This window comes from Neophocaena asiaeorientalis, unplaced genomic scaffold (assembly GCF_003031525.2).
Source record: "Neophocaena asiaeorientalis asiaeorientalis breed wild unplaced genomic scaffold, Neophocaena_asiaeorientalis_V1.1 scaffold275, whole genome shotgun sequence".
In the NCBI taxonomy this organism is placed as follows: Eukaryota; Metazoa; Chordata; class Mammalia; order Artiodactyla; family Phocoenidae; genus Neophocaena; species Neophocaena asiaeorientalis.
In genome coordinates this window covers 11,010,041-11,037,422 of record NW_020173679.1, presented here as the reverse complement: position 1 = coordinate 11,037,422, position 27,382 = coordinate 11,010,041, and the positions used below count along the sequence as shown (strand labels likewise).

The window sequence follows — 27,382 nt, the reverse complement described above, 5'->3', positions numbered from 1 at the left end:
ACTGCCAAAACTGTCTTCCAAAGTGGCTGCACTGTTTTGTGTTCCCACCAGCAATGAATGAGAGTTCTTTTTCCTCCGCATCCTTAACCAGCGTTTGGTGTTGTCCGTGTTCTGGATTTTGGCCATTCTAATAGGTATGTAGTGGTATCTCATTGTTGTCTTAATTTGCATTTCCTTGGTGACATGTGATGTGGAGCATCTTTTTTTTGGTTTTTATAAATTTATTTTAAAAAATTTTATCTGTTTTTGTCTGCGTTGGGTCTTCATTGCTGCACGTGGGCTTTCTCTAGTTGCGGAGAGCTGGGTCTACTCTTCATTGTGGTGCGTGGGCTTCTCATTGGGGAGCATCTCTTGTTGTGGAGCACAGGCTCTAGGAGCGTGGGCTTCAGTAGTTGTGGCATATGGGCTCAGTAGTTGTGGCTCGTGGGCTCCAGAGCGCAGGCTCAGTAGTTGTGGCGCACGGGCTTAGTTGCTCTGGGGCATGTGGGATCTTCCCAGACCAGGGCTCAAACCCGTGTCCCCTGCTTTGGCAAGCGGATTCTTAACCACTGTGCCACCAGGGAAGTCCCTCAAGTTGATTTTTGTGAAGGATGTAAGGCCTGTGTCTAAATTCACTGTTTTTGACACATGTATGTCCATTTATTCCAACACTATCTGGAAGTGTTGGAAAGACTGTTTTTACTCCACTGTATTGCCTTTGTCCTTTTGTCAGAGATCAGTTGATTATGTTTACGTGGGTCTATATTTGGGCTTTCTATTCTGTGTTTCACTGATCTATTTGTCTATTCTTCGGACAGTATCGCACTGTCGTGATTATTGTAGCTTCGTAGTAAGTTTTGAGATCGGATGGTGCCAGTCCTCTGATTTTGTTCTTCTCATTCAATACTAAGTTGGTTATTCTAGGCCTCTCCTTGTAAACTTTAGAATCAGTTTGTTGCTGGGATTTTGATTAGGATTGTGTTGAATCTATAGATCAAGTTGAGAAGAACTGACAATAGTGAGTCTTCCTATCCATGAATATGAACTATCTCTCCATTTATTTAGTTTTTTAAAATTTAATTCATCAGAGTTTTGGAGTTTTCCTCATATAACTCTTACACATATTTTGTTTTTATACCTAATTCCTTTTTTGGGGGGTGTGCTAATGTAAATAATATTGTGTTTTAAATTTCAAATTTCGCTCGTTCATTTCTGATGTATAGGGAAGTGATAGACTTTCTATTATTAATCTTGTATAATCGCTTATTAGCTCCAGGAATTTTTCAAGAAGCCAAGCCCCCGAAAGAGAGACCATCATTTTGTGTGTAGCTCATGCCTGAAATAGTTCTTTTTTTTTTCTTTTTTTTCTTTTTCTGCGATACGCGGGCCTCTCACTGTTGTGGCCTCTCCCGTTGCGGAGCACAGGCTCCGGACGCGCAGGCTCAGCGGCCATGGCTCATGGGCCCAGCCGCTCCACAGCATGTGGGATCTTCCCGGACCGGGGCACGAACCCGTGTCCCCTGCATCGGCAGGCGGACTCGCAACCACTGCGTCACCAGGGAAGCCCAATAGTTCTCTTTTAAAGAGTTCAGTGGGTATCACTGTTGGGAAGGGGGAAAGTCTCAACACAGAAGGTCAAGGACAAAGTGTTGAGAGGTCACACCCTCTTAGTGCGCTGTGTGGGGGACAGAGAAGCTGCCAAGAGGGAGGCTTTCCGATGTTACCTGGGGTTCTTATTTAGGAAAGGCTGCAAAAGGCTGCCTTTTCAGAAAGAGAAGGGGAAAAAACACTTAAATACAAGTTTAGAAAGAATTGAAAGAAAGGGAAAATGTCATCTGCTTCCCATTTCTGAGGAAGGATACATTAAAATAGCTTCAGATTAAGCAGGATCTGTAAAATCGAGGTCAGAGTGTAGTCATTTCCCATTTTTCCTGACATGTCTTTAAACTATGTGGTGACAGGCTCCCCTTTCCCGGCATCAGAAGACCAGTTGTTCATGTGCGTTTTAAAGTTTTACTTCATTTTTGTTGAGCGAAATTGAGACTTCCTAACTCTAATCATTTAAGAATCATTTTTGTTAAATGCTTTAATTATTATCAATCGAGACTTTGTATTTAAGCATTTTCCAGTAATTTTTAACAATCCATTCCTCAGGCAATTCAGAGAACCTGCTGTGTGGTGCTTATGTATCTTTTATTTCATAAATGAGGATAGTGAGACATAAGTGTTCTGGAATCAGCATTGATCATCATCTAATATAGCGTATAATTTACTTCTTTTTATTGTGTATTGTGTGGCTGCCCCTGCTAGGCTGTCAGGTCCTGGTGGACGGGACTCCTCATGTGCTCTGTTCACTGATGGATCCCAAGAGCTTAGAATTAACTTAGGGGCACCTACTGGGTGTTCAGTGACTGTGCCTTAAATGAACGAGTGCGTGAAGAATCCAACAACAGATACTGTTTAGGTCTCTGCTCAAGTGTGCTGCTAATATGTCATCCCTGAGTGCGACAGCCCGGCTTAGTGATAGTCATGGGTGTCGCCAAACAGATCTACGGGAGCTGCCCCTGAAGAACCTGAGACCTGGAGGAGAGGGTGGGAACGTGTGCTCCCTGCACGCGAGCAGCTTCCAGCTTCCCTCCGTCACAGGAGGGAGGATCGAGGCAGCACGCTCACTTGTCTCAGACCCCGCGGTTCTCTGCGTCAGGGTGAGTGAGGGGGAGGCCGGAAGCAAGGCAGGAAGCCTTGGGGGAGGGAGGACTTTCCCCACCCCGACTTCACACAGTGCAGCCCAGGTTGAAAGATGGCCAGGTCACCCCGAAGCCTGCCATCAGAGAGGAACAGTCGACTTTCTGATGTAAGCCTCTTCAGACATTTGCCTGTGCTGATGCGGGCATATATTTTATTATTTGTTAACTCAGAATGGGTTTACTATACATGTAGTTTTGTAGCCTGGCTTTTCTCCTAATATGTTGCGTATATCTTGGGCCTTTTGGACAGTGAGCCACAGCATCGTGTTTATTGACCTCAGCCTGCTGGTATTCCATTGGGTTTCATGCCTTCATTCATGCCTTCGGCAATATTTTTGAGGGCTAATATGTGCCAGGCACTGGTTGAGGGTGCTAAGGATCCCAGACAGACGAGGTTCCTGTTGTCATGCAGCTTATAGTTTAGAAGGGAAGACAGTACACGAGCAAGTAAGTAGATAAGAATTTCAGAGAGTGCTAAGAAGAAAACAGAACAGAATACTGAGGTGTGAGCACGTGAGGTGGGTTGGTTGTGGAAGGCCTTTGTTTAGAGGCATTTGAGCGGAGATCCGAATGATGAAGGTGGGCTGCTTGAGGATCTAGGGGAACATTTTAGGCAGAGGGGATAGAAGTGCAAATGCGCTGAGGCAGGAATGCACTTGGCTTGAGGAACAATATAGGCAACATTGTGGCTGGAGCTGAGCGGACATCGGGAAGGTGAGATCGGCAGGGTAGGCAGAGGCTGGATCCTGAAGTGCTTTGTAGGCACAAAGACTTGGAATTTTACGAGTAACAGGAAGTCATCAGAGGCTGAACTATCAGGAGGTGATAGGCATAATGTGGATTCTTTATTTTCAAAGCTGTTCTCTGGCTGCTCTGTGACTGATGGGGAAGCAGAGAGGCCAGTTAGAGGCTGTTGCAGTAATTGGCGATCTTGGGAAGAGACAATGGAAGCAGTGGAGAAGGTGAAAAGTGGGGTGTCTTTTGGAGGCAGAGGTGTCAGGACTCATGGGATTGGATATGGGGGGTGGGGGAGGAGAGATCAAGACGGGTTCCTCGTTTGCAGCCTCAGCTACCGCACTGGTGCTGGTGTTCATAGCTGAGACAAAGGAGGCCGAAGGGGGTGTGGCGGGGGTGGGTCACTAGTGCTCTCCCGGGCTGTATCGACTGGAGATGTCTCTTAGATACTGAAGTGGCTGTGCTGAGTGGGCCACTGTCTCGAAGCCTGAGTGAGGTCCTGTCTGGAGACATAAATTGGAGAGCTGCTAGACTGGATGAGATCACTCTGGGGCAAAAGATGGATGGAGAAGGGAGGAGATAAGCCCTGAGTGGAGTGGTGGGGAGCCAGCCACGCAGGCTGCGGAGAGCCAGGGAGTAGAGGGGAACCAGGCAAGCGGGAGCTGGGAGCCGGGAGAAGGAGGGGCCCAAGGAGGCTGTATCGGTTTTCTATTTGCTGCTGTAACAAAGTGACCACAAACCGAGTGGCCTAAAGCAGCGCAGATTTATTGTTAGAGTTCTGTAGGTCGGTCAGCCATCTGGCAAGGGTCTCACTGGGCCAGAATCACGGTGTGGCCAGGGCTGCGTTCCTTCCTGGAGGCCCCAGGGGAGGCTGTTCCCTGGCCTGCTGCACCTTCTAGAGGCTGCTCACGCTCCGGGGCTCGGGGCCCCTCCCTCCCCGTTCAAAGCCATCGACGTGGGGTCTCTCCGACCCCGCTGTGCCGTCACTTCTCTTTCTCTGACCTGACCTCTCTCTTCTCCCTCTTCAGTTTTAAGGACCCCTGTGGTTCCATTGGGTCCACACAGATCGTCCAGGATCCTTTCCCTATTTTAAGGCCGGCTGATTAGCAACCTTAATTGTTCTATATTTACAGGTTCTGGTGATTAGAACATGGCTATCCTGGGAGGGGGCACTGTTCTTCCTGCCACAGAGGGTGTCGTCAGAGGGGATGGAGTAGTCAAGTGAGGGCGGGGCCGCCACCGCTGGGTTTGGGCACCGGGAGGCCCTTGGTCACCCTGGTGAATGGTTCCAGTGGAATGTGGGTAGAAGAGCCAATGAGGCGAGGATGGCAGGTGTTAAGGATTCTTCCAGGAGTTTTGCAGCAAAGGAGAGAAAGTTGTGCTACGAATTCCAGAGGAGCAGCGTGTAGTGGGAGCCCTAATGTAGCACCGAGGTGCGGGGAGGCCTCTCTAAGGCAGGCATGAGCGTAGTGTCTGTTGGGATAGCTTACCTGAATGAAGAACCCAGAGTCGAACCAAGACGTGGTTTATAGACATGAAGGTACCTGAAGAAAGAGTTAACGTGGTTATTCTGAAATACGGAGCAGACGTACTGATGCCTCTCTGCTTGCCCCTGGGCCAGTGGGCAGAGCCCTGGTCATCGGCGGCCGCGCCTCAGCACGTCAGGTGCTCTGTCACCCCACGGGCGGTTGGCCACATTTCTGAAGTCAGCGTGGAACTCATGCCTTTTATCCCTCGGGGACTGGCTGTGGCCTGGCCACGACTCAGTGCTTCGGTGAGAGTGTGTCCTATGTGCAGTGCAGAGCTGCAGTCCCTTCCTGTCCTTTCCTTACTTCATTACGTTTTAATGACATTCATACCCAACAGTATTTATCGAACACTAGGCTCTGGGGAAAACAGGGGCGAACAAAACAGGTCCCTGCTCTGTGGAGCTTGCCTTCTGGAGGACCTGTCTCAAACGAATGGGTACATCCGAAGCTGTCATAAAGCTGTCATCTCCCTGGAGGCGAGGCATTAAGTTTGCGCGGTCCACTCTCTTCTGGAAATCTCAGGTGCTCCAACCAGCTGGTGGACCCTCTGTTTACCTCGTTACTGTGGCACCTGCTGGAGGTGACCCGTGTTTCCTGCTCCTTACCCGCAGCTGCCCACAGTTACCCCTGCTCTTAGGAGCTAATTCCCACTTATGCTCTTTCTCTGAGAGGTCTTCTTTTCCTTTCTTTCTTCCTTCTCCGGCTTAAATTCCAGAGTTCATAGTCACTCTCTTACAGGTACCTCGACTCTCCTGTCCTCCTGTCCTCCTCCTCTCACATCGAGCTGGACAAATCCCGATCCTGAATGAACCCTACCTGCTGGCTTCTCTGTGCCTTCACCCAAGCAGCTCAGTGTTGCTGGAGAAACAAGATAAAGACTCAGACTTGCGTCTCTCTGTAAATTCTTGATCCCCAGCGTCAAGTGGGCAGTGACCACTACCCACAGTTTTGTGAGATTCCCCTCCAGCTGCGCGTGTTCTCACTCTCCACAGCCACGTCATACTGCCTGCATTCTTCATGCTAGACCACCCCTTCGCCGTCACCACCACCCCACGCCTCTCAGCCCCTGAATCCCCCCCAACATTTAGCAAATAAAGGCAGCGGGTGCTCTAGAGCTTCCTGCCACCAAGCCGGGACTGTGTCTTCCCTCCTGTCAGAGGCTGGTCTGTTCACGTGAGCTCTGGACGCGGACCCTCTCCTCTCCAGGGACTTCAGTCCGGCGGTTGTTTTGTGTTCTCCCGCATCATCCGTCCCTCTGTTTGTACCAGATCGTTCTGATTCACGTACAGAGGTCTTCTGGGTGTGCCCAGTCTGCAACAGAAAATGAACAACCTCCCTCTCCATCAATAGCCCCATTTTAAAATCCTCAACATCAAAACTTCTCAAGAAAGTAATCCACATATTTCTTCCACTTTATCGGTTTCCAGTTATTCTTCACCTATTCCTGTCCCCCCTCCCTCCCCTGCCCGAAACTGCCCATCTTTTCCAACATCATACAAATCGCCAAACCCAGGAGACACGATCCTCACCTTATGCAGCCTCTTAACAGCTTTCAGCGTGGTCGCCCCTCCCTTCCGCCTGAGATGCTTCTCTGTGCTGACACGCTCCTCTGGGTGTTCCTCCTGCCTCTCGGACCACCTCCCCCCGCCCCCCAGTCAGATCTCTTTTCTCAGTCCAGCCTTTCCAGGGTGAAGTTCCCTGGGGCTTCTGCCCTCCACATCTCTTCTCATACAACGTTCTCTCGTTAAGTAGTTTCAGCTCCTAACAGAGCTCAAAATACTGTCTACATGTTTCAAATTAAGCCCTGACTTTTCCTCATTTACTCAGATGCCTTACTTACACCTCAGACATAATCATCCAGAACTGAACTATCGGTCTTTCCCCAGATCTGCTGCCCCTGCAGTGGTCCTTATTTTTTATTTCACCCCCAAGAGCAAGTGCAGCCCCAAACCCTATCAAGCCGCCCCCCTCCTCTCTCTGTCACAGGGTTTCTCGGGCCCTTTTGCATTCGAGTGAGGAAGCCTGTGGACATGTTTTCAGAATCAGTCTTGAATAGTTATAAAAATCTTAATGAAACACAGATTTGTGACATGGTGCTATAATACTTCTTAAATGTTCTTAAATAACAGATCTAGTGGTGGGTCTGTAGCTACCATAAATTTGAAGTAATGATAAACACAAATGATACTTCATAGTAATGATAGTAACAGGGATTAAAAAAGAGTCTGAGATTCAAAAGTCACAGGTACTGCCCGTATTGCTGAGTTGTTGCCTGTATTCACAATTAAACACAATACTGTATTTCATTTGGAGGTTACTGACAGAAGGGTGTAGTTCTTTTCGCATCCAAGTTCATGGACCCCCTGTTCTATCTTCACTTGTTTAATCCTTCCAGTTCCCATCGTCACTGTCAGCGCTGCTCACCAGCACGTCCACAGGCGCCTCCTACGTGCCTGCCATGCCTCGACTCTGGACCTCCTCTGGTTCATTCTCCCCACAGCAGCCAGAGTTACCTTTTAAAAATAGTAAAATGCAAATCAAATCACGTTTCTTCCCCAGCTTGCACTCTTCAGGAGCTTTCACTGCTCCCTGGGTATAAACTCAAGCACATTAAGGTGCCCGGCGGAGCCTGCCTCTCTCTAGCCTTACCCGGGGCCCTCCCTCCCTCCCACGCTTGCTGAGCTCCAGCTCCCTCCTCCCTGCTTCCAGGTCTTCACCTGTGCCTGGCTCTTCCCCACCTCAGGGCCCTGGAACATGCTGTTTCCACCCTTAGTTACACTCAGTAATCTATTGCCGCGTGACGGTGTTACCGTAAACTCAGCAGCTTTAAACACCATATGTTTTTTACCTCACAAGTTTTTGTGGGTCTGGTGTCCAGGCCCGGCTTAGCTGGGCCCTCTGCCTTAAGGCTGCATGCAGTCAGGTTGCCGGGCAGGGGTGGAGTCTTATCTGAAGGCTTGATTGTGGAAGGAGACGCTTTGTAGCTAAGGAGGTTGTCGGCGGCGCTTATTTCCAGGTGAGCCAATGTACTGTGGACTTCAGTGTCTCACTGGTCATCAGCTGAAGATGGCCCTCAGTGCCTCTTTACCTGTGTCTTCCTAACACGGCCACTTGGCTAGAAGCCAGCAAGGGGGAGAGAGTCCTAGCAAGAAGGATGCTACAGTCTTATGTGATGGAATCACACGCACGCGCTCACTCCCATCCCCTGGCTGTGTTCTGTTGGTTAGAATCGATTCACGGTCACGCCCGCGTTCAAGGGGAGGGGTTTGCACAGGAGGCCAGGGTCATGGGAGCCACTGTAGGGTCCAGCTCCCTCCCACCCCACCCTCAACCCACACACCTGTACTTGAAAGAAGAAACAAATTTCCACACGCCTCTCCGGAGAAACGCCTCACATACAGAATCCCTGTGGTCAGGCCACCGTGTGCCAAACTGTACACGACACGCAGGAGCTGAATCTACCTCTTTAGGAATTTGCGGTCCTGAAGACGTTCAAGGTAGTAGATTCAAACAAGGGGGAGAGGACGTCTTCCTCAGATTTCTCCTCATTCCTCTTTTCTTTCTTCCTTTCGTTCACCAGCATGTACACAGTTCCTACCATGTGCCAAGTGCTGGGGTTAGAAACAGGAGGAACATGACAGGAGCTTGCAGTTTGGAACTGTGTTTCTCAGTTGAATACTTGTATTTTTGAACTGGAAGGTCTGGCAGTTTTCAAACTTAAAAAAAATTTTTTTTGAGTGTTTGAGCCTTTCTTTCCAAACATAAACTTATGGGTAAGCTGAATCTGTAAGACAGATGAAAGTGGAGATGCTCTGCTTGAAGCTGGGGAGTGGGGCCAGCTCTTCCCGCTTGGGCTTCTGGCCACCTCCAGCGGCAGCTGCCCCAGCCAGCCCTTAACCCTGGCTGTTAGCAAGCAAGGTTAGAACACGACTGCTGTCGTCCACGCCGGCACTGGAGCTCAGGAAGCTGCCGCCCAGAGGGGGAGACCAAGTTAGTGCAGACCAGGTCCATGCACGCTCTGGACCAGCGGCTCTCACATGGGGCCGGTGCTGCCCCTTCAGAGGGTGTTTAGCAACAAGTGGGATAGCTTTTGGGGTGTCGGAGTGAGTGTGTGTGTGGGTGTTAGGTGATTCTGTGCAAAGTGGTCAGCATGCCCCCCGAGAAGCCCAGTCCTGCTCCTGCTCCCAGGCCCGTGCTCTATCTCTGTGTTGGCGGTTCTCACTCCTGGCCGCGTGTTAGAGTCACCTGGACAGCCTTTTTTTTTTTGGCTCCGTTGGGTCTTTGTTGTTGCGCACAGGCTTTCTCTAGCTGTGGCGAGCGGGGACTACTCTTCGTTGTGGTGCACAGGCCTCTCATTGCAGTGGCTTCTCTTGTTGCGGAGCCCGGGCTCTAGGTGCGCGGGCTTCAGTAGTTGCGGCACGCAGGCTCAGTAGTTGTGGCTGGTGGGCTCTAGAGCGCAGGCTCAGTAGTTGTGGTGCACGGGCTTAGTTGCTCCGTGGCATGTAGGATCTTCCCGGACCAGGGCTCGAACCCGTGTCCCCTGCTTTGGCAGGTGGATTCTCAACCACTGCACCGCCAGGGAAGTCCTGAACAGCTTTTTAAACATACCAGGGCCTGAACCCCACCCCTGAGCAATTAAACTGAGGTCTCTGGGGTGGGGCCCTGGGCTTGGGGTTTTAAAAGCTCCCTGGGAGATTCTAAAGTGCAGCCAGGTTGGGAATCACCGCCTTAAATCTTCTGTTGACTGCTTTCAGAAGAAGTCTTCACTGTAATTAAACAAATTGTTGTTAAAAGTAAGCAAAAGGAAATCTGGAGGGGAACATCTGTAATAGATAAGTGGGCTTTATTAAATGTGCAGTTACTTTATTAGAGCACAGATCATTGGAACGAACTGACACTTTGGAATTTGGATTAAAACTCTTTAAGCCACAGATAACATCAAAGTCTGGTGTCTGTGACGGCAGAGGTTTTCTGTTTCTGTTTTCTTCTGTAGCCTTCTTTATCCTTTTTTCCCTTCTGAATATTTCAGCCTGATATGAAACACCTATTTGTAACAAATCACTTTTTCTTTCCTTCCCATAGTCCATCTCCATCAGTTAGATGCTCTTCTTTATTCATACCTTAAGGTTCTTTTCTGTCTGTTCCATTACCCACCCAGTCCCAAAACGCTGTGACAGTGAGCATTTCTGATGACGTGGCCATCCAGTTTGGAAAGACACCGTACTTTACAAGATGATCAGTTTCTGAGAAACTTAAGTTATTAGAAAACTTTATATTGTTGGCTCGGGGAAAGATCTGGAAAAATGACCAAGACGTTAGCTCAGACCTCATGGAGGGAGTTGAGAGGGTAGGTATTGGCTACTAATGACCTCTCATAACTTTTCATTGAGGATAGTCTTACTAGTCTGAAAGTAATTATAAGCATCCTCATTGTACATTCCCATAGTTCTTTTACCGTACTCTTTCTGTCTGAAACTGACATAATCTCACCATGACAACAAATTTAGTATGATTTTTAAAATATTTCACAGATATATAGTGAAGATTAATCTCACTTTGCTTTCTAACTTTTACCAAAATATTTTTTTTCTCCATGCCCACTCATTAATTTTTGATTTTCTTACTGTTTAATTCTTTTTTTTTGCATTATTCATCTGTACCATTGAATTATCTGCTTGTCATTTTCTGTAAATTGATGCCAAGTCTAAATGGTTTAGACCTGTACCATTTCACTCTTTTATGAGATTGCATTGGAAATACAATTTAATCTTTAGTCAGGTTGACTTTTTTTTTTAACTTTATTTATTATTTTAGCATCTTTTAACATCTTTATTGGAGTATAATTGCTTTACAATGGTGTGTTAGTTTCTGCTGTGTCACAAAGTGAATCAGCTATACGTATACATATATCCCCATATCCCCTCCCTCTTGCATCTCCCTCCCATCCTCCCTATGCCACCCCTCTAGGTGGTCACAGAGCACTGAGCTGATCTCCCTGTGCTATGCGGCTGCTTCCCACTAGCTGTTTTACGTTTGGTAGTGTATGTATGTCAGTCTTACTCTCTTACTTCGTCCCAGCTTACCCTGCTCCCTCCCCACATCCTCAAGTCCATTCTCTACGAATGTGTCTTTATTCCTGTCCAGCTCCTAGGTTCTTCAGAACTTTTTTTAAAAATTTTTTTTAGATTCCATATATATGTGTTAGCGAATGGTATTTGCTTTTCTCTTTCTGACTTGCTTCACTCTGTATGACAGACTCTAGGTCCGTCCACCTCACTACAGATAACTCAGTTTCGTTTCTTTTTATGGCTGAGTAATATTCCATTGTATATATGTGCCACATCTTCTTTATCCACTCACCTGTTGATGGACACTTAGGTTGCTTCCATGTCCTGGCTCTTGTAAATAGTGCTGCAGTGAACACTGTGGTACATGACTCTTTTTGAATTATGCTTTTCTCCAGGTATATGCCCAGTAGTGGGATTGCTGGGTCATATGGTAGTTGTACTTTTAGTTTTTTAAGGAACCTCCATACTGTTCTCCACAGTGGCTGTATCAGCTTACATTCCCACCAACAGTGCAAGAGTGATCCCTTTTCTCCACACCCTCTGCAGCATTTATTGTTTGTAGAGTTTTTGATGATGGCCATTCTGACCAGTGTGAGGTGATGTCTCATTGTAGTTTTTTTTTTTTTTAACATCTTTATTGGATCATTGTAGTTTTGATTTGCATTTTTCTGATGATTAGTGATGTTGAGCATCCTTTCATTGTTTGTTGGCCATCTGTACGTCTTCTTTGGAGAAATGTCTATTTAGGTCTTCTGCCCATTTTTGGATTGCGTTGTTTGTTTTTTTGATGTTGAGCTGCATGAGCTGCTTGTAAATTCTGCAGATTAATCCTTTGTCAGTTGCTTTATTTGCAAATATTTTCTCCCACTCTGAGGGTTGTCCTTTTGTCTTATTTATGGTTTCCTGTGCTGTGCAAAAGCTTTTAAGTTTCATTAGGTCCCGTTGGTTTATTTTTGTTTTTATTTCCATTTCTCTAGGAGGTGGGTCAAAAAGGATATTGCTGTGATTTATGTCATAGAGTGTTCTGCCTCTGTTTTCCTCTAAGAGTTTTATAGTGTCTGGCCTTACATTTAGGTCTTTAATCCATTTTGAGTTTATTTTTGTGTATGGTGTTAGGGAGTGTTCTAATTTCATTCTTTTACATGTAGCTGTCCAGTTTTCCCAGCACCACTTATTGAAGAGGCTGTCCTTTCTCCATTGTATATTCTCGCCTCCTTTATCAAAAATAAGGTGACCATATGTGCATGGGTCTATCTCTGGGCTTTCTATCCTGTTCCATTGATCTATATTTCTGTTTTATTGCCAGTGCCATACTGTCTTGATTACTGTAGCTTTGTAGTATAGTCTGAAGCCAGGGAACCTGATTCCTCCAGCTCCTTTTTTCTTTCTCAAGCTTGCTTTGGCTATCTTGAGATTATTATTATTATTATTATTGCTTTGGGGTCTTTTGTGTTTCCATACAAATTGTGAAATTTTTTGTTCTAGTTCTGTGAAAAATGCCGTTGGTAGTTGGATAGGGATTGCATTGAATCTGTAGTTTGATTTGGGTAGTGTAGTCATTTTCACAACGTTGATTCTTCCAGTCAAGACCATGGTATATCTCTCCATCTGTTTGTATCATCTTTAATTTCTTTCATCAGTGTCTTACAGTTTTCTGCATACAGGTCTTTGTCTCATTAGGTAGGTTTATTCCCTGATATTTTATTCTTTTTGTTGCAGTGGTAAAGTGGAGTGTTTGCTTATTTTCTTTTTCAGATTTTTCATCATTAGTGTATAGAAAGGCAAGAGATTTCTGTGCATTAATTTTGTATCCTGCTACTTTACCAGATTCATTGATTAGCTCTATTTTTTTTTTTGCGGTACGCGGGCTTCTCACTGTTGTGGCCTCTCCCGTTGCGGAGCACAGGCTCCGGACGCTCAGGCTCAGCGGTCATGGCACACGGGCCCAGCCGCTCCGCAGCATGTGGGATCCTCCCAGAGCAGGGCACGAACCTGTGTCCCCTGCATCGACAGGTGGACTCTCAACCACTGCGCCACCAGGGAAGCCCCTGTGTTTGTATTTTTTACGGATTTTTTTCTGTAATTGATAGCTAGCCTCATAGTGTTGTGGTTGGAAAAGATACTTGATACGATTCTTACTCTATTTCCAGGATTTTGGATCATCTTTACTATCATTACTCTGAATTCTTTTTCAGGTAGACTGCCTATTTCCTCTTCATTTGTTTGGTCTGGTGGGTTTTTACCTTGCTCCTTCATCTGCTGCATATTTCTCTGTCTTCTCATCTTGCTTAACTTACTGTGTTTGGGGTCTCCTTTTCGCAGGCTGCAGGTTCGTAATTCCCGTTGTTTTTGGTGTCTGCTCCCAGTGGGTAAGGTTGGTTCAGTGGCTTGTATAGGCTTCCTGGTAGAGGGGACTGGTGCCTGTGTTCTGGTGGGTGGGGCTGGATCTTGTCTTTCTGGTGGGCAGGGCTGCGTCCAGTGGTGTGTTTTGGGGTGTCTGTGAACCTAGTATGATTTTAGGCAACCTCTCTGCTAATGGGTTGGGTTGTGTTCCTGTCTTGCTAGTTGTTTGGCATGCGGCATCTAGCACTGGAGCTTGCTGGCCGTTGGGTGGAGCTGGGTCTCAGTGTTGAGACGGAGATCTTTGCGAGAGCTCTCGCCGATTGATATTACTTGGGGCCAGGCAGTCTCTGGTGGTCCAGTGTCCTGAGTTTGGCTTCTCCCACCTCAGAGGCTCAGGCCTGACACCAGGCAAGAGCACCAAGGTCCTGTCAGCCTGAAGAAAAGGGAGAAAAAAAGAAAGAAAAAAAATTAAAATAAAAAAATTATTTAAATGAAAAAATAAATAAGAAATAAAAAAGTAATAATAATAAAAAAAGAGAAGAGAGCAACCAAACCAATAAACAAATCCAGCAATGGTAATAAGGGCTAAAAACTACACTAAGATAAACATAAAAATCAGAAATAAGTCAGTTGCAGACAGCAAACCCCAAGTCTACAGTTGCTCCCAAAGTCCACCACCTCAATTTTGGGATGATTCGTTGTCTTTTCAGGTATTCCACAGATGCAGGTACATCAAGTTGATTGTGGAGATTTACTCCGCTTCTCCTGAGGCTGCTGGGAGAGATTCCCCTTCTCTTCTTTGTTAGCACAGCTCCTGGCGTTCAGCTTTGGGTTTGTCCCCTCTTCTGCATGTAGGTCACCCTCTGGCATCTATTCCCATCCAGACAGGATGGGGTTAAAGCAGAGGCTGATTAGGGGGCTCTGGCTCGTTCAGGTTGGGGGGAGGAAGGGGTATGGTAGTTATAATTGGAATGTGGGGCAAGCCTGCGGCGGCAGAGGCCAGCATGATTTTGTACCAGCCTGAGGTGCGTCGTGCGTTCCCCCGGGAAGTTGTCCCTGGATCTCGGGACCCTGGCAGTGGCGGGCCGCACAGGCTCCCGGGAGGGGAGGTGTGGCTAGTGACCTGTGCTTGCACACAGCCTTCTTTATTTATTTATTTATATTTTTGCAGTATGCGGGCCTCTCACTGTTGTGGCCTCTCCGGTTGCGGAGTACAGGCTCCGGACGTGCAGGCTCAACGGCCATGGCTCATGGGCCCATCCGCTCCGCGGCATGTGGGATCTTCTCGGACCGGGCATGAAACCTGTGTCCCCTGCCTCGGCAGGCAGACTCTCAACCACTGTGCCACCAGGGAAGCCCCACACAGCCTTCTTGGTGGTGGCAGCAGCAGCCTTAGTGTTTCATGCCCGTCTCTGCTGTCAGCTCTGATAGTCGCGGCTTGCGCCCGTCTCTGGAGCTCATTTAGGCGGTGCTCTGAATCCCCTCTCGTCATGCACCCCGAAACAATGGTCTCTTGCCTCTTAGGCAGTTCCAGACTTTCTCCCATTCTCCCTCCCGGCTAGCTGTGGCGCACTAGCCCGCTTCAGGCTGTGTTCACGCAGCCAACCCCACTCCTCTCCCCGGAATCTGACCGCCGAAGCCCGAGCCTCAGCTCCCAGCCCTCACCCGTCCCAGCGGGTGAGTAGACAAGCCTCTTGGGTTGGTGAGTGCTGGTCGGCACCGATCCTCTGTTTGGGAATCTCTGTGCTTTGCCCTCTGCACCCCTACTGCTACGCTCTCCTACATGGCTCTGAAGCTTCTTCCCTGCCCACTCCCCGTCTCCATCAGTGAAGGGGCTTCCTAGTGTGTGGAAACTTCTCCTCCTTCACAGCTCCTTCCCAGAGGTGCAGGTCCCGTCCCTTTTCTTTTGTCTCTGTTTTTTCTTTTGCCCTACCCAGGTACGTGGGAATTTTCTTGCCTTTTGGGAAGTCTGACGTATTCTGCCAGTGTTCAGTAGGTGTTCTGTAGGAGTTGCTCCACATGTAGTTGTATTTTTGATGTATTTGTGGGGAGGAAGGTGATCTCCATGTCGTACTCCTCCGTCATCTTGAAGATCACCCCAGGTTGACTTTTTAAATTTTTGAAATGTGGGCTGGGAGTGTCCTAGGCACGTGAGAAATGTTATGTGCATGTTGTATATGTGTCTGTCTGTGCGTGTTCCGTGTATGTGGGTAAGGATGAGGTGTGGTGGTGAGAGCTCTCTTGGTGGGAGCTGTACTCCCACATGAGTGTGCCCAGCTGAGTGGGCAGCACTAAGCTGGTAAGAGTCTGTTTGCTGGATCCGGCAGCCTCCCTTCTGCTGTTCAGTCCATTGCCAGCCCCCTGTGTCTCCGGGAGAATCATTCTTTATTTTTGTAGGATGGTTTGGAGGATTCCATGAGTTAACAGGGGCAACACGTAACATAATATTTATAAAACATTAGTTCACTTGCCCATGTTTGGTAGTATATAAATGTTAAATAAGACACCAAAAGCACTAACTTTATATAAAGTAAAAGGTTGATATGTTGGATTACATTAAAATAACTTCTGTTTTTCAAAAGATGGTATTATGTGAATGAAAAGTCCAGTCAAAGTGTGGGATTGGCCAACAGAATGTAATATAATCAGAATATTTTGAGAAATCCTGCAAGTTAGTAAGAAAGAGACAGACAAGCCCAGTAGGAAAATGGGCAAGGGACTTGAACAGGCACTTCACAGACGGTCAGGAAACGTGGGAAAAGGTGCTTCACCTCATCAGTCATCAGACAGACGTAGAATAAACCACAGTGAGATGCCATCACACACCCAGATGACTGCATTCAAAAAGACAGTGTCAGGTGCTGGCAGGGAACGGAGCAGTGGGGGCTTTCACGCACTGCTGACGGTCATCTACATCAGTGCTGGAAATCTAGAATTATCTAGAATTGTCTGCACTGTGTGTCTCAGCAGTTCCTCTCCTGATGTATGTTCCCAACAGAAGTATGTGTTCCCAACAGAAGTATACGTTCCAAAGACATGTGCAAGAATGTCCTCAGGAGTGTGGTTCCAAATTCCTCAAAACTAGAACTGCCCGAATGCTCACAACAACAGAATGGAAAAATTAATTGTGATATATTCATATACTGTAACCTCAACAGCCATGAAAATGAATGAACTCATGGTATATTCAAGAAACGAAGAACTCTCACAAGCATAGTATGGCATGAAAGAAACCAGACTCAAATTTATTTATTATATGATTCTGGTTACAAGTTCAGAACAGTTCAAAGCCAGGAAAAATAATTTATGGTTGTAGTCAGGAGTAGTTACCTTTGGGGAGTAGGGAGAGTGTATTAGTGGAGCTTCTGGGGTGCTGGGAAGGTTCTGTTTCTTAATTTTGGGTGTGATACATGTACAGAGACACAGGTACACTTATGACATGTGCTCTTTTTGTATGTTACATTTCAATAAAAAGTTCATTGAAATGGCATATGGTATAAAATAGTTTATTAAAGTGCAGTGAGAAGTGAGCAAGAAACAGCTGTGTGCAGCAGCATGGAGGAATCTCACAAAATACAGTGTTTGATTCTGTGTTTACGAAGTTCGAAAAGAGTCAATGCTGAGCTATTGTTTAGAGAAACAAGTAGCTGGTGTATATCAGGATTCAGTCAGGGAAGCAGAACCACTGGGAGTATTATGGAATAAGGGATTTATTTATTACAGAAGTAAGTCTGTACATAATCCTGGGAGAAGGTGAAAAAATAGAGCGCAGAGGAGGAATTAGAAGGTCAGAGAAGGGTCATGAACCACCTCCTGAAACACTGGGGTGGGTGGCCCAGGCAGCCTGCCGGGGTCTGGGAGACTTCTGGGAGGACAGGCTATCCTTTCGTGTGTTTGCTGCCCAGCTTCTAGTGTTAGGGGAACTAAAGCTAGTGTCCAAAGAGGAAACATGTGGATGAGCTGGAACTCTCTGGCACCTCAGTTTCTATCTGTCACCACCTCTAACCGTGCAGGCATTCAGAGAGTGGAGGCTGTTCTGTTCCACCTTTTAAATCTTGGGCAGACTCAGGGAAGGGGATCCTGGGAAATTCCAACTTAACCACATCGATGGAGATAAAAACTGCCGCAGTGATGGTCACACAACTCTGTGAATACCCTAAAAGTACTCCTTATGGCATGTGAATTACATCTCAGTAAAGCTGTTATTTAAAGAAAATTGCCACAGGTTGTGAAAACTCTAAAGAAAAGCAAGGAAATAATTGGTACAAAAGTCAGGATAGTGCTTACCTGTGGGAGAGAGGAGGGGTTGTGAAAAGCAGTTTTGGGGTGTTAAAAACTTCCCCCTTGTAGGTTGGGGGGGTGTTCCACAAGTGTTTGCTTTATTATTATACAGTCTTGTGTAAACACATATTGCAGAACACACAGAAGACATGAATTCACAGTCTAGTGTGGTAGGCGGAGAAATCAGTGCCGTTTATAAGGTTATGGGGGTACCGTATGCTGTAGTCTTCGTTTTCTAGTTTTTTAATGACTGGAAGATGTTAACGTGGCTGATTGAAATGCTCCTTCTTGAGATCTGGAAGTTTCAGTAGTCATGGCTTCCTATCAGTTTGTATCCATGTCACTCTGAACTGGAGGGTAGTACCTGTGGTCTGTTTTTTAACAAGGTCTTCACGTCTCCTGACAGGTCTGTGAATGTTTTGAAAACAGGTTAATTGGCTATTTCTGTCACTTTTCACTGTATATATTTGATTTTAAAATTTGAACTAAGATTTCTTTGTGCTTAAAAGTACATTTTACAAATTTATTAAAACTTTCATATCAAATCCTTTTTGATAATCTGAGAAATCAAAACATTCTTATCATCTAACTTATTGGAAAATGCCTTTATCTACTCTCCATTTACATGGAGCCACTTTTCTTTTGAATGTTTGTTGTGGCTCTTTTATTCTCTTTGTAATGAGGAAGCAATTGCCCAAATAAAGAAGGATATGCAGCTGTCCTGCCTGGGGCTGTAGTTGTACCATAGTTAGGAAATAGATGTGAAGGTTTTTACAAAAGTTCAAAAACAAAGTGTCTTGTACCATTTGTATGCAAAGACTAGAAAAATTTTTGCTGTAGTTATGTAGACTTTTAGCTTCTTCCTTTGGTGTAGAACTATATCTATCTATCTCATGTTTTTTGAATGAAATGACTTAACTCCTTAACTAACAGGAGCCCTTGAACAAGTGATTTTTACACGGGTTAAATTTATAATACAGAGCCTCATTAGTATTACTTAGAGTGCTTCTAAGCTATTTGTAAAACTTCAGAGATACATTTGTTACCTAATGAGATTACAGTTTGAGTCAAATGTCACTCTTCATAGTTTTCCATTAAGAAATATATTTTTGATAATTTTATAAACCAGTTTGTTAAGTAAGCATCATGTCTGTTAATCTTCTTATTCAGTGAGCATTTTGAGTGCCTACTGTGTGCCCAAGCCCTGAGGTAAGCCTGGCCATTCAGAGATGAATAAAAGGGTGTCGCAGTCATATGGGGAAGACACATAAAAAATAATTGCAAAGTGGTGTGATAAGGGATAAAATGGAATTGTGAGGTATGTGTGTACAAGATAAATTTGAGGCATATAAGTGGTGGATGTTTTATAAAGTATGACACTAAGACTGTATTTTGAAGATGATGATGAGTTTGCTGGACAAAGAATCAGCAAGAAAACTTTCCAGGCTGAAGGAACCGCATGAGCAAAGGATTGGAAGAAGGCAGTAGTTTGGCTTGCTTGAGTAATTAGGTATGGCTGGGTCAGCGTTTAAGGAGAGAGAGAGATGAATTAAGGTTAGTGAGGTAGGCAACAACCAGCTCGCAGAAAGCCTTGTATGCCATGCTGGGTTTACATTTTTACCTTACAAGTAGTCAGGATCACTTGAAAGATTTTAATCAGAAAAGTAGAATGATCAGATTTTCATTTTACAGTCACTCTGTGGGCAGTTTAGAGAATGGTTTGGAGGGAAGTTGGGAATTGGGGAGGAATCCATACCAGAGATAATTAAGACCTATTTTAGTGCAGCGGCAGTAGAGAAGGATCTGACCAGAGACCTAGAATCAGTAGGATATATCATGACCTCTAAGATGTGATGGCAAAGGAGAGGAGGAACTACTGAGATTCTGGCTTGGATGATGGTGGTATGTAGATAATGAAATACAGAAAGAAAAGTAGGTTTGAGGAGGCACTGAAATTATATTTGTATAGTGTGTCTTAGAGAGTGCATGTGGAACATGTAGGAAGAGATCTTAGAAGGTAGTTGGATATAGATCTGGGAAGTCAAGAGAGAGCTGGAAGAAACTGACAGTACAGGTGAACAAGGAGAGTAGGGAGAATGAGAGAAGAGAAAGGTTCTATTAATGAACGGTTTCCGTCATCTTCTCTGGAGCATGAGACTGAATAAGGGAAATGGGAAGAAAATTAAGCTTGTAAAGGAGACTCAGAAGGACTAGTTGAAGAGGAATAGAGCTGAGGGGGGTTACAGAAACCAAGGGAAGTTGGAGTAGCAAGGAGAATGAACAAAAGGGTCAGCAGTGCCAGATAGCAAAGTAAAATTATACAAATATCAAGAAAGTAGTTTTTGATTTATAAGAGATTTATACACTATTTAGAGGAGGAAATAGAGGGTTAATTACTTAAATGAATTTGGGGCAGTTGGCTTACCAATTAAAAAAATAAGTTAAGTCTGTCTCATACCTTATACCAAAATAAGTCTAAAGAAGTAAATGTAAAAAGTGGAAATGATAATACACTAGAAGAAAATATGAGTCTGTATTTACATATTGTTCAGTGTTCTTATCATGACATCAGAATTAGAAAGGAGAAGATGGATAAACTGGACTACATATAAACTCACCATTTCTATGTGCTAAAAATACCGTAAAATTAAAATGTAAATGGGAAACTAGGAGAAGTATTTGTCACATATTTGACAGAGGTTTAATATCCTTAATATATAAAAGATCTATCAGTAAAATGAATGACTGGAGATTTCTGGTTAAGCTGTGATGAGTAACAGGTTAAGCAGTTACTCATCGAAGATGTATTTATCCGCCTTCCAAAATTTTGGTAAAATGACAGAAAAGAATCACAAAATATCAACCCACAAAGATAGAAAATATGGGAGTGGGGAAATTTTTTGCTAATGGTAGACAGAGTGGTTGGGCCCTCTTTCCTGCAAGTAGAAAAGCTGGACAAAATTTAAAACAAAATTTGTGTGAAGGTAATAGAGGTAACAAAACAGTGAAGATTTGTGGGCTTGAGATCTGGGGAAGTAAGGAAGCTCATAGATGCAAGACCAGATTTGCATCCACTTTTGCCCTGGAGGATCGATCTGCTGATTCAAGAAGAAGCAAGCAAATGAGAAGTTGGAAAGCTGAGGAGATTTTGATAGATTTAAGGAACTGGAGAGCGGGGGACAAAAATTGGAGTTTGGTATATATAAGTCAGGGAGGAAAGGGCCCTGGAAAACTTAGGCTTTGAGTCCCAAAGGCCTGTATCCTGGGAACAGTGATCTCTGAGAAGTACTGAAGTTGAATTTCAAATCTCCTCGGTCCTTGATTAGATCAAGGTGATCTTGACAGCACCAAATGTGAATTTTTTCTGGAAGAAGATAACATCACCCAGAGCCTCAAGTGATCTCTAGATTTATTTACAGTGTCTGGTACTTACCCACCAGATGAGAATTTAGGACAATTTGACAGAAAATCAAGAGGAACAGCAGACTATGCCAATGGATTGTCAGCGATCCAGATAATAGAGTAATTAAATACCATCACATAGTATATAATATGTTTAAAGAAATAAAAGATAAGATTAAGAATCGGGGAACTAGAACTTAAAAAAAAAGAACAAAACGTATATTCTAGAATTGAAGGTCTATAACTGAATTGAGATTAAGATCTCAATAGTTGGGTTTAACAGTAGATTTGTAGTAGTAATAAATTGAAAATAAATATTCAGAATGATAAAATATGGAGAGAAAAATGATGGGAAATACATAAAAGATTCTAAGAGACATGGGATTCGGTGAAAATATTTAACAATGTGTAATTGAAATTGAGTAGGAAAGGAAGGAGGAATAGTACAGAAGCAATATTTGTAGAGATAATGGCTGAGAATTCTCTATAACAGACAAGCCTCTCAAATCAAGAAATACTGTAGACCCTGCACCAGATAAATTCAAATAAAATTTCACTGAAACGTAAGATTGCTGAAAACCAAAGATAATGAGAGAATCTTAAATACCTAGAGAAAAATTACGTATTACATTCAAAAGGGCAGTAAGGCTGACAGCTGATTTCTCAACACAAGCAACAGAAGAAGTCAGAAGACAATGGAACAGTATTTTCAAAATGTAAGCAGTATAGTATTTTCAAAATGTAAACAGTATTTTCAAGAAGGTAAACTGCCAGACTGGAATTCTATACCCAGCAAAACATCCTGCAAAAGGGAAGGCAAAAATATCATCCTTTTAGATCAACAAAATGGAAAAAATTAATACACACCAGACCTGCACTAAAGGGGAGTAATAATAAAGATTCTTCTTTGGGCAGAAGGGAAATGATCCTGGCTGGCAGCTTTAAGATGTAGGAAAAGGTGAAGACCAAAGAGAGGGTAAATGCAAATGAATGTTGATATATGAAACAACAATAATAATGTCTTGTGTGGTTTAAAATATGTATGGAATTAAAAATTTTAATAATAGCATACGAGTTGTGGGGTTGTAAATAGGGTTAGTATCCTGTGGTCTTTGCATTGTCCAGGAAGTAGTAAAATTATTAATCTACTTGAGACTTCGATAAGTCAAGGATGCATATTGTAATCTCTAGGATATTCATTAAAAGAACAGTAAAATAATATATACCTACTAGCTAATGGAGAGGAAATATAGAGGAGGCGGAGAAAGGAGTAGTTAGTAGTAGTTATAGTAGTAGTAGCCCAGGGAAACTTGATTAATCCAGAAGAAGACAGAAAAGGAACATAGAGTTTGTGGGAATGATAGGAAGCAAATGGTAAGATGATAGATTTACACTCAGGATATCAGTAATTATATTATTATTTATTTATTTTTTAAAATATGGAACGCTTCACGAACTTGCGTGTCATCCTCGCGCAGGAGCCATGCTAATCTTCTCTGTATCGTTCCAATTTTAGTATATGTGCCGCCGAAGCGAGAACAGTAATTATATTATTGATAAATAAAAATGAACTAAAAATTTCAATTAAAAGACAAAGATTGAGAGATTAAATAAAAAAAAAAAGGTGGATCACAACTCTGTACTGCTTGCAAGGATGCATAAAAGTGGAAGGAAAGTAAAATGGTAGAAAAAGACATATCACTCAAACACTAACCGAAAGAAAACTGGTGTACCTATGTTAATAAAGTGGAATTTAGGGCAGAAAAGCATTATTAGAGATAAAATACTCAATTCAATAGTTCTACATCTGTACGTGCCTAAAAACATGGCCTCAAAATACACAAAGGAAAAATTGGCAAAACTAACAAAGAATAGACACATCCACAATCATAGTGGGAAGTCTTAATACACTTAACTAACTGATTGAATAAACAAAGAATCACTTGATGATCTCAGTAACACACCTAACAATCTTGACCTAATTGAGGTCACAGTGGGTTTGCCAGTAGATTAGATACAGTAGGAGAGACCTAGGAGATGGAAAATAACAAATATTGAAAATGAAATACAGAATAAAATGAAATATGAAATAAATAGGACACTGCACCCGATAACTATTATACATGATTTTTATATACACATGGAACATTTATAAAGATTGCTGATCTATAAAGCAAGTGTTGACAGATTTCAAAAGATTTAAATCAGAGCATCAGACTTATTACAAAGATAGGTTTACTATTTGAAAAATCAATGAGTAGAAATCACTGAGTTAATAGGGTAAAGCAGAAAAATAATGTGATAATGTCAATCGGTGTAAAAATTGCCTTTGGTAAAATTCAGCATCTGTTCAAAATGAAATCCCTTAAGCCATTATGAGTAAAAGGTAAATTCCTTAATTTGATAGAGATTACTTAGAAAAATCCTATAGCAGACATCATGTTTAATGGTGAAGTGTTGAAAGTTTTCCTCCTGAGACTGGGAATAGAAATAAGTTATCTTCACCATTACCACTACTTTATTATTTTATTTAGAGACCCTTCCTAGTTCAATATGACAAGAAAAATAAAAGGTACAAGGATCAGAAAGGAATGAATAGAACTGTTTTTGTAGATGACATGATTGTGTATGTAGAAAAAAAATCTCCTTGTAGCTTATTGTAATTAATAAATAAGGTTGCAAGATTCAAAGTAACTCTGGACGCAATTGCAATTTTGTGTATCAACAACAAATAGAAAGTGAATAAAAATATCATTTGTAGTAACATACACAGTCAGATTTTTCAGAATAAATGTAAAGAAATGTAAGGCATCTATACAGGGAAAAAATAAACACTGAGAGAAGTTAAAGGTCTAAATCAATAGATGGATATACCATGTTAATGGATTAGAAGCATCAGTGTTGTGAGATGCTGATTCTTCCCAAATTCAACTATGCCTTCAGCATAGTACTAATCAGAATGCCAGCAGACGTTTCTTGGTGGACTTGACAAACTGATGTTGTCATAGGAGTGCAGACAGCAGGGATGGCCAAAATAATTTTGAAGAACAACAAACTGAGCAGACTTACTATACTGGGTAGCAAGACTTACTGTAAAGCTATAGTCATTAAAATAATATGGTTTTAGTAAAAGGCTAGACAAGTTGACCAACTAAGCAAAATAGTCCAGACACAGATCCATTCGTATCTGGACACCTGGTTTATCGCACAGGAGGCTCTGCAGGATGGCAGAGAAAGAACAGTCTTTTCAATAAATGTGTTTAGTTAGATACTCATGTAGGGAGGGGGAAAGAAATGCGACCCTTACACTACACACATTAATTCCAAATCTGTATCAGTCTGGATCAAAGCAGGGGAAAAAAAAAACAAAGAGTAAATTGAAAGAAACAGTTTAATATGAACATTTTATGTTTTTGCGGTACGCGGGCCTCTCACTGTTGTGGCCTCTCCCGTTGCGGAGCACAGGCTCCGGACGCGCAGGCTCAGCGGCCATGGCTCAGGGGCCCAGCCACTCCGTGGCACGTGGGATCTTCCCGGACCGGGGCACGAACCCGCGTCCCCTGCATCGGCAGGCGGACTCTCAACCACTGCGCTACCAGGGAAGCCCTAATATGAACATTTAAAATCGGGTTGTTTGTTCTTTTGATGTTGAGCTGTTTATATATTTGGGGTATTAATCCCTTATCAGTCATATTACTTACAAATATTTTTTCCCACTCAGTAGGTTGTCTTTTCGTTTTGCTGATATAAAACATAATTTTTTAAAAAAATGAACAATTTTCACCATAACAGGGAATGGAAGTAATGAGGGATAGGCTCATAAAAAGTGAAGAGAACTCTAAAGGATATAAGAATAGCAGACGTACAGCGTAGCTGCATCCTCTAGAGCTGAGGTAGAGCCCCCAAGGAAGAGTCCCACCCTGCCCAGGGCTGAGACCCAGGCCTCGTCCCCAGGGCAGGCTGTGATGTGAGGCTTACTGCAAGGTGGAGAAGTCGTGGTGGTGTCACACTGGTGGAACTTGATGGAAAGCCGCCCTCTGGAACTTGCCATAAGCCACTCTCCTGTGCTGGAGGAAGGTGACTCGTGGGGAGATGTCTCACTGGAGGCGCCCTGGGGGAAGCTCCGGGGGGGTGCTGGGCTGTGTGTGCTGCCATCTCCAGAGGCCTGGGAGGCGGCCCGCACGGCGGGAGCTGAGCTAAGGGGATGCTGCACACGTGGGTGGAGACGCCTGCGCTGTAGGAGGTGGATGCTGTGGAGGAACACACCTAAGTAAGACCATCTGGAAGGAAGGCTCTGTGCAACAAGATGTCAAGGTGGTAGCAGTTTTTTTTTTTTTCCTCTCCTCAGGAATAGGATTATGGTGTCCCTAACCCCTGTATTCGTTCAGCATTTATTTAATAAATGTTAAACATTCTCTCTGTGCCAGACAGCGTATTTGTCACCAGATACATAAGAGAGGACAAAATAGACGTTGAACTTGCTTTTGCCGAGTCTGTGGTCTAGTAGGACAGCCAGCCATTCAGTTGGTCAGTTGAGCTCCTTTTTTCAGACACTGTTCCAGTCCCTGGGGACGTATAGCTTGGTCATCAAGACACAGTTTGCCTTTAAAGGGAAACAGCCATTAAGCAGATAATTGTAAGAATAAGTATGTATTTACAAAATGAAGGTTGTGAAAGGTTGTTCAAGAGCAGAGGACCTAATATAGATCAGAAACCAGGGAAAGACTCCCAGGAAGTGATCTTCTTGTGACGGGAGGGACGGGAGGGTTAGAGAGATCAGTGGTCAGGGAGGGGAGTGTTGTGGACAGAGGCAGGCTTGCGGGAAGGCTCTCCGGGGTGAAGAGCCTGGCACGTCTGAAGGAGTGGGAGAGGCAGGGTGGCTGGAGGGCAGGGTGCGCTGAGGGTGGCAGAGGACAGACAACAGCAGCTCTGTGCCTTCGCCTCCTAGAGGAGCCGGGCTGGAGGCTGGGCGGCTGGGCTGGCGTCTAGAGCAGGTTGGTAGGTGTGAGCGACCTGTGCTGGGAGGGAGAGACCACAGAGAGGAGAGGAGGCCATCATTAACCCAACAAATACACGAGTGTCTCTGTGCCAGGCAGTTTCTAAACTCCTGGAATAGAAAAAACAAAAAAAAAGCCTGTCTGCAGGGAGCTTAATTTCTAAAGGGGAGGATAAAAATAAAATGAGTTGCCAAGTGCATTGTAGGAAAAAAAGTCTATTTACCTGCTTCAGATGCCAGTCGCAAGTCCAGGTTGTCACCTGTGCTGCTGACCGTAGGTTCCATGACCCCCTCCCTCGGGTTCAATTAATTTGCTAGAGTCACTCACAGAACTCAGGGAAGTACTTACTTACTACCACTTTATTAAAGGGCACAGATGAACACCCAGACGAAGAGATACATAGGCCGAGGTCTCGGGAGGGTCCTGAGTGCAGGAGTGTCTGTCCCTGTGGAGTTGGGGTGTGTCACTCTCCCAGTGTGGATGTGTTCACATCCACAATCTGGAAGCTTTCTGAATCCGGTGCTATTGGGGTTTTATGGAGGCTTCCTCTTGATCAATTATTAATTCCCTTTCCAGCCTCCCTCCCTCTCTGAAGAATGGGGGGCGGGGCTGAAAATTCCAAGCTTCTTTTTGTGGCTTGGTCTTTCTGGTGACCAGCCCTCATCCAGAGCCATCTAAACAAGTGGCCTCACTAGAACAAAAGATGCTCTTAGTGCTTTTATCACTTTGAATTTACAAGGGTTTCAGGAGCCCTGTGTCAGGGACAGGTCAAAGACCAAATATGGGAACAAAAGATGTTCTTAACACTTAGGAAATTACAAGGGTTTTAGGAGTTCTCTGCGGGGAACTGGGGCCAGAGACCAGTATATACTTACTATTATCCCACACTGAGGGACCCGAAGGAGATTAGTTGTAGATGAAGATTTATTGTAGGGAGGGTCTGCATGTTGTAGGGATATTAGTACTGATGTCCCCAATTCAAATTACAATTATATTTTCTTTGAAAGGATTTAATTATCCAATTATATTTGGAATTCTTTGAGTTAGCTTTGTTTCATGGCATTAGTTTTGTCCACTCTTTGTTTCTCAGTTGTATTAATATAATTTACAGATCTACTCATCCTTCCAGGCATTACCCAATTGAGAGGTGACTGTTTTTAGTAATTTTAAAATCAAATCAAATTGGAATTATATGTTGATTTATGTATTGAAGTTCTTTTCCAGCCTGTCTTGCTTTAAGCATTATACTGCCTTAAAGTGGTGTGTGTGTGTGTATGTGTGTGTATATGTGTGTGTATATA

The 27,382-nt window shown here is 44.1% G+C and overlaps 1 protein-coding gene and 1 non-coding gene across 2 annotated transcripts in view; one reads left to right on the top strand and one right to left on the bottom strand.

Moving 5' to 3' along the window:
* The window catches only part of CAMTA1 (calmodulin binding transcription activator 1), an 841,285-nt gene that overhangs the window by 20,847 nt on the left and 793,056 nt on the right, over window positions 1-27,382 (top strand). The gene's annotated exons all lie outside the window — the stretch shown is intronic.
* LOC112402857 (U6 spliceosomal RNA) lies at window positions 22,518-22,624 on the bottom strand. Its single transcript, XR_003003777.1, has one exon. It is a non-coding gene; the product is annotated as a U6 spliceosomal RNA (small nuclear RNA).